This window comes from Echinops telfairi, unplaced genomic scaffold (assembly GCF_000313985.2).
Source record: "Echinops telfairi isolate 266 unplaced genomic scaffold, ASM31398v2 ScPeMD7_1;HRSCAF=3_0, whole genome shotgun sequence".
NCBI classification, from domain to species: Eukaryota; Metazoa; Chordata; class Mammalia; order Afrosoricida; family Tenrecidae; genus Echinops; species Echinops telfairi.
In genome coordinates this window covers 6,787,188-6,794,961 of record NW_022103896.1, presented here as the reverse complement: position 1 = coordinate 6,794,961, position 7,774 = coordinate 6,787,188, and the positions used below count along the sequence as shown (strand labels likewise).

At 53.1% G+C, this 7,774-nt stretch overlaps 1 long non-coding RNA gene across 9 annotated transcripts in view; it reads right to left on the bottom strand.

Moving 5' to 3' along the window:
- LOC123521215 overlaps positions 1–7,774 on the bottom strand; it is a 28,142-nt gene that overhangs the window by 6,877 nt on the left and 13,491 nt on the right. For all 9 annotated transcript variants that reach the window (XR_006679684.1, XR_006679687.1, XR_006679691.1 and 6 more), the window contains one exon: positions 1,329–1,445. This is a non-coding gene — a long non-coding RNA (uncharacterized LOC123521215). The remainder of the gene's footprint in view (positions 1–1,328; positions 1,446–7,774) is intronic.

The window sequence follows — 7,774 nt, the reverse complement described above, 5'->3', positions numbered from 1 at the left end:
GAAGGGAGGGACTCTCTCGGCACCCGTACCCCCAGTTTCTGCGGTTTTCAGCTCTTTACATCCCTCTCCTGCCAGGCTCAGCGCAAAAGCCAAAGTCTCTACAAAACCTTCACCGATAAACCAGCCCACTGCGCTCCAGAAAGCCCTGCTAGCTCCATTGATGACCAGCCACTCAAGGCTAAAATCGTCTCTGTGCAGATTTTCTTCTCTCAACTGCCATCTTCCCGGACTCAGAGCAGCGATGAGCATCTCCAGCTAAGCGGTCCCCATGACCGCTTTTAACTGGATCTGTTCTGCAGTGCCTGACAAGGCACGAAGCACCAAACGGTCAGAACCCCGCCTTCCAAAATGTCGTGCGCAAGAAAGGGGCCATACATTTTGGGTTGGATGGACACAATGCTCCTTCAAAGGAATAGCTGCTAGCCAAACGGGATGCTGTGTTTCAATCATTAAACACAATTTACGTCCCCTGACTTTGAAACACAGAATCTACCATTTAATGCTAACCATGACCACTGGCAGCACACAGCAGCACGCCTTCAGGAGTTCCAGAGTTGAGTGGATTCCTGAGCGGTCCCAGAATATACCTGTCTAGTTCTACCGTCCTCTAGTGAATGGACAGTCAGTGGGCATGTCTCAAAAGGCACTTTGCAACAACAACTCAGAAATGGGTAACTCTCTGGGCTGTCACCCAGACGGACTTACTGGAAAAGCAATCCCTAGGCTCGAACTCAGCAATCTACATATCTTTAAAAACCTAGGAGGTATGGTGGTTACCGATTGGGCTACTCATCACAAGATCAGCGGTTTGAGACCACCAGCTGCTCTGAGGGAGAAAGATGAGGCTTTCTACGCCTGGAAAGGGTTACAGTCTCGGAAACTCGCAGGGGAAGTTCCACCCTGACTTCCAGGGTCTCTGTGAGTGAATAGGAATGGATTCAGTGACAGTGAGCAAGGAGATTCTGGAGAGAGGGCAGGTTTAGCAGCTACTCATCTCTTCAATGAGGCCCAATACAAGCCCTCTCCCTTCAGACACCAACTGTGAAGCAGGCACTAGTCATAATGTATGTGACTAGCAACACTCACTGTGTGGAGTGATCCCAACTCCAGGGGACCCTACACAGGGGTTCCAAGGCTGTCCATCTTTCTGGGAGCAGTGGGTAGGTTTGAACCAATGGCGCTGCAGTAAGCAGCTTAATGCCTACGAGACACTCTATCTTAATGCCAATGGGCATACTCTATCTTCACCCTGCAAGGACTGCCCTAAAAACAGTACAGTCGATCCGCAGCCAGCAAAGGGGTGAAGTCAACCTGCATGAGGCACTTACTGCGTGTAAAGCGCTGCTCTTTGGACATCCCAGAAGGGCCCTCGTTCCAGGGCAGCATCCTCGCGCCCTCAGTCGCTGGTAGCACCGGAATGGCAGGGCGGCAGCCTTGGCTGTGAACTGAGAAGGATGATTAATTATTGCACAGAGCCGTGTGGCCAGCTGGCAGGGTTATAATTAGGACAGCCCTTGGAGAGGCTCTCTGTCCAGGGGAAGAGGACTCGCACGGATGACCTCCCCACTCTTCCAGGGAAACCGTCTCAAGGGCTGAGTCTCTCAAGGACCCAGCTTGCTTTTATCTGTCTAGAAAAGCCATCGGAGGATGCTAGCCTAGCTCTGGTTCTCTTCAGTTTAAACCTCCCGAGCTCGGCGCCCTTCCTCACACGGCCCAGCAGATGGGCAACCCTAGCCTTAGGGGTGGACCCACTACTCAGCGTGGCACCGCACATGGTCAACAACGCTCACTGAGTTTGAGGGCTTTGGCTTTAGTTATGCCCCCCCACCCTCGTGGGAGGGGCTCCTTCGTTCGTCTTTTTCTTTAAGCTAAGGCAGGCACGAGGGGGAATGAAACGAGGCCTTAGCGAGGAAAGAACAAATATGGACCGACAGCGTTGGACCAAAAAGCTAGTATTTTTCCTTTGTTCATCAAACTGCAGTGTCGAACGGAGAGCAAGTACAAAACAGGCCTGCCCAAGGCAGGGCGGGATGGTTGGGTTTCAGAGGAAGCATCAGCTCCGGCAAGAGGTTTAAAAGAAAACGCCCACCTTTTCCTAATTATGGCAGGGCTACGCATGTACCTGTTCTCTGAATGTGTTTGGGGGCCTTATTTTAAGGCTCCAAACATCAGCGGTAAACATCATGTGCTACTGCACCCAGGAATGGCCACATTGCAAGAATGAAACACCGCGTCTGTTGCTAGAGCGGCCGGGACACAAACACCCTAAACAGCTCATGTCACAGAGCGACCTCGGAATTAGGGGTGTGGGGTGGGGGGGTGTGGTCTCTCTTCTGCCCTATACATTTTTTTAAATAACACTGTATTGTGCTTTCAGTGAAAACTTTCACACCAGATTACGTTTTCATTTAGCAGTTTCTTTTTAACTTGTTCAGTAATGTTGGTTATTTTATTTTCAATCCAAAAGAGGGAAAAAAAAGCAATAGAACAAATGAAGAAAGGCTTAAAAAGGGAAGAGCGGAGACATTCACATTGAACTTAACTACATCTGCCGTCATCTGTCGCGCCTTTGTATAAGACGCCACCGGAAAGGGGTTAGGGCTAGGACCCACCCTACTCTGGTGGGGCCCTGTGAACATCACACAGGAAGCCCCCTACTCTCCAAACAGGGTCCTATGACCGGGGTCGGGCTGCCACGTTACTTCTGTGGGACAGAATCAACCCATCACAGATAGAAGCAGCGACACCAACCAAAGCACAAGGGAGCCGGCTGCGTGCCAGTTTCAGACCTTCCAGAATGAGGAGTGAAGGAAAAGAGCACTAGATGGGAGCAAGAACACATCTGCTCAAAACCAACTCTCCAACGAGGCCCTCGCTGGGCTTCTAACAATGAGGCGTGCTGCCAAGCCACCCACCAGTGGCTTATCCCCAGCGACGGGTCCATACCACACAGGGTCGCTAGGAGGCAAGTTCCCAATTTACCGTGCCACCAGAAGCAAAGAGGCGCAGAGGGGATGCCAGACGGACTCTTGAACTATCACACTGCTAACGCTGGCCCCCGGCTGTGGCCAAACAAGCGCTGTAAACTGCTGCCACGGAATCCCTTCCAACTCTCACGTTCCAGGACCAAAATTCTTCACAGGGACTGATAGCCTCACCAGGGAGAGGCTGGTGGGTTTGAAATACCCACGTTTTGGCTAGCCCTTGCCAAGTCCAACGCTTGCCTGAGCACAACTCCAGAGCTCAGGTTGGCAACCAAGTGTAGGAAGGGCCAAAGGGCCGATCAAAGTCAGAGGCCCAATCCCAGGGAACCTCTCACATGGAGAACCAATGGGTGTCTACAGCCACTGAGCAGACACGCTTCCGGTGCCTATCCGGACAGGATTTAAAATGCACTGGGATGACGACTATCTACCTCTCGGTCTTTCTCGGAGCTTCTGAGGCCCCTGGAAGGGATGCCCCCCAGGATTCTTGGTAAAACATCACCTTTACTCAATTCTGCCGTCAAGTCAATTCTGACTCATAGTGACCCTATAGGGCAGGGTGTGGGTTTCCGAGACTGTAACTCTACTGGAGTAGAAAGCCTCATCTTTCTCCTGCAGAGCGCTAAGTGGGCTCAAACTGCTGACCTTGTGGTTAGCAGCCCAATGTGTAACCCAACCAGGACTTCCCAGCAAGATTGCACCGATATCCAGTACGTAAGCCACAGAGGCAAGCACAGCAATAAAAGGCAAAGTGCTCTCAGGACTCCCGCGCTCGGGATTTGTGCTACAACTGGGAGGGCCTTCAAAAAACACCAAGCTGGGTTATAACGGTTTCATTTTTAAAAAAGCCACGTCACCTCTTTGGGCCTAAGATCCCTCTTCTACAAAAGAGGTCTTGAAGTCCAATGCGTTCAACAGTCCCTTGGACCCGCAGTTGACTCACAATCCAGCAGCAAGGTCTGCTCTGTGTACTTTCTTTCGCGATGCCCACTAAAGGCATCCACACGCCGCTAGCCACGCCCACACCCGCTAACCACGTCTGTCCACGACTCCTAAGGGCGCCCGCTGCTAGCTGCACCCGCCCGCCACGAACCAGTGCCACATGCGGCGAACCACAACAGTACCCCCACCTTGACCACACGCCGCAAACCCTGCCGGCACCCCGCCGGAAACCTAACCACGCCCACACACCGCTCTCCATACCCACGCCCCCCTAACCGTGCCCGCACACCGCTAGCCACGCCCACATCCCCCGCTAACCACACCAGCAGCAGCTAACCACGACCACTCACCCACTCGCCACTCCCCAGGTTTGCACCCCCTAACTGCTCCTGCTAACCACATATGTGCACCGCACCCGCACGCAGCTAACCATGATCATCCGCCGTACCCTACCCATGACCACACGCTGCGAACTCCGCCTGCAGCCCGCTAACCACGCCTACACGCCCCTAGCCTGGCCCGCGCCGCCACCACGCCCGCACCCCGGCACCCCCTAACTTCGCTCACATGCCGCTCTCCATTCCCACATGCAGCCAACCGCGCCCGCAGCCCCCCCAACTATGCCCACGGCTATCCATGACCACAGGCCGCTAACCACACTTGCACCCCCCCAACTGTGCCCATAAGCCGCTGTGCTCACACCCCGCTAACCACGCCCCCACCCCTGCTAACCACGCCTGCACCCCCGGCACCTCGCTAACCACACCCCAATCTCCCATCGGCACCCGCGCCACTTTCCACGCCCCCACAGTCTAATTGCGCCCACGTGCCGCTATCCACGCCCCCACGTCTCTAACCACGCCTGTATCCCCCACCAACAGCACCCTCGTGTTACTAGCCACGCCCACCCGGTCCTAATGGCGACTGCACCCCACCGAAGGCGTGCGCTCGGCCCCCTCAAGGGGGCTGGAGCGCATCGGCTCCCACGCTACCCAGGAACGCATCGAGCGCACATAGAAGAGCGGTCCAGTGGGCCAGCACGCGCTCCAGGTACCCCAGGCCCGGCTTTGCCGGATGAGGGTTTCGTACCAAAGACTGTTCCGCTGGGCTTTCGTAGGCACCCAGAAACCCGTTTGCTTTACTCAGAGCAAGGCTCATCTCCCATCGTGCCCTCTGCTTCAAGCGCGGTGGTGGCTTCCGCCCGCACTCTTCCTCCCGACAGCTGGCGAGGCCCATTGGGAGGCTGCTTGGCTTCTTGCTGCACCAACAGCGTCCACCACGCCCCCACCCTGATCGCTGCTTCCGCTTTTGCCACTGCGCAGTCCCAGATGGGCTGTAAGCCGCCAGTTCACCGTCAAGGAGTGGTGGGTTCCCACTCGCCTGCGGCCCTCTACTCATGTGCTCTTTCCGGAGGGAGGGCAGCAGACGTGGACATTGCTATTCCTGCGTGGCCTGCCTGAATTCTCTGGGATGGAAAACGCTGGACTGATTTGCTTCTGACCCACCACAAGGTACCCTACCCACTCTATGAATGTGGCTGTTAGTACCCTTTTTACAGCCAACGGGCAAAACCCAGTGTGCAGTGATCTGGTCAAAGCAGAGGGTAGAGGTGAGGGTGACAATAGACGGTTTGGTCTGTCCCGACATTATGGATTCCTTTGGGCTTACAACCTGTCAGTCTACCAATTACCTGGATTCTAGATGCCAGTCAACTCCATGTACAGTTCTAAAAACGTGGAAGATCAGATGCTTTCTACATAAAAGGAAAGTTGGCCCAAATGAAGAAGAGCGTGATTCTTCAAACACTGCCACTGAAGCCAGAGGATTCCAATGAACAAAAATAAGGTGCAAAAAAAAAGGTTGCATTTTAAAGCATGTGCCTAAGAAAGAAAATGCTAGCCCAGGGTGAAGGTTCAAGATTGTCACCCACCTGCTCCACAGTGAGGGAAAGGAGGCTACCGTCCAAGAGCACAGAATAAGCTACAATCAGAAATTAAAATAAAAAGCTATCTTTATTTATAATAGCACCAAAAAGATGAAATATTAGGAGTATTTCTGACACAAGTATTTGCAACCCATGTATCTGTGAGCACTGGTATCCAGCACACGCAGGAGCGGGGAGCACTCCACAGTAACCGCAGCCGTCACAGCTGCTCGGCTGCAGAGGTGCCACCGGTGGCTGAGGCTTCACTGGGCGGTTGGAATCGTAAGGCGACGGGGTGCAAACCCACAGCTGTGAAAAGAACCTCAACGGAAGGAATCACCTGCTCTTCGCTGCTGTCCATTCAGCCCCTGACTCTTGGGAACTCTCCATCCAGTGACTATGAACTCTCCATCCAGTGACTATCAAACTGCTGAGATGGGCAGGGTTTTCACAGGCTACTTGTGCCAGCAGCCTGACGAGCCTCGCTTCCTAGTCCCCAATCAGTAATTAAATACCAATAAAACCATTGTGCGGTTCCATATCATCACTACCAATTACAATGGCTAAAACTTGCAAAAGATGGGTCAGAATGCCAAGTGTAGGCGTGTGGGTGGAAACATACAAGATACGACGGCTTAGAAAAATCTGTCAATTTCTTAAGCAGTGACATGAGTTAAGACTTGGGTTGCTAACCTCCAGGTCAGTAGTTCAAAACCAGCAGCCACTTGGAGGGAAAAAACTCAGGCTTTTTGTTCCTGTAGTTACAGTCTCGGAAACCCTGCAGGCCGTTCTGTGATGTCTACAACGTGTCTGTGAGTTGCGCTCCACTCGAAGGCAGTGAGCTTGGCCTTTTGGTTTGAAGTACTTACCCAATGGAAATGAGATCAAGTCTCAGAGGTGTGCGCAGAATCTGCCCGGTACCTGCATTTGCCAAAGCCAGTAAGAAACAGACCCAGTGTGTTCCGACAGAAGAATGGATGAACACCCAGTGTGTACGTGTACACACACATTGCAACACCACTGACACGCAATGCGGCCACCCAGATGCACCTTGGGATAACCGGCTGTGGGCTCAGTCAGCCTAACCAACAAGCACATGCGTGTCCTTGTCCTCACGTGCTGCAATGGGAAACATCAGCGGCTGTACTCCAGACTCAGGGCCACTGTGACAGAGAACCCCAAACAGGGGGCACAATACCAAATCGGTTTATTTTCGCATGGTTTGGGAGCTCAGAAGCCCAGAGTAGGGCAGGGCAGGGCAGCTTCCCACCCTCTTGCAGCCCTGAGGCCCTCTATGCTCAGTCTTCCCTGGGTGGGCTTTCCCGGCAGCTCTCCTGCAAGTGAGATCAGGGCACACCGGACTCGTACCATCTGCAAAGATACCATCCCAAAGTAGGTCCTGCTCACTTGAGCATCTTTTTTGGGGGGCACAATTGAACCTGTACCAGTGGATGCTTGAAGACTGGGGGTAGGAGGCCACACCCAGAAACTGTGTGTGTGTGCTAAAGTGATGGATATGCTCAGCGTATTGATTGTGATGATTTCACTGGTATGGACACAGTATCAGAACTGACCGACCTGCACACTTCTTAAGATGTATGTACAATTCATTGCTTAAGAATTAGATTTTTGAGTCACTCACTGTCTCCCTCACTCACTGTCTCACTCTCACTCAGTCTCTCTCTGTCTCACTCACTCACTCACTCACTCACTGTCTCACTCACTCTCTGTGTCTCACTCACTCACTCACTCACTGTCTCATTCACTCTGTGTCTCACTCACTCACTGTCTCACTCACTCTGTGTCTCATTCACTCACTCACTGTCTCACTCACTCTGTGTCTCACTCACTCACTCACTGTCTCGCTCACTCTGTGTCTCACTCACTCACTCACTGTCTCACTCACTCTGTGTCTCACTCACTC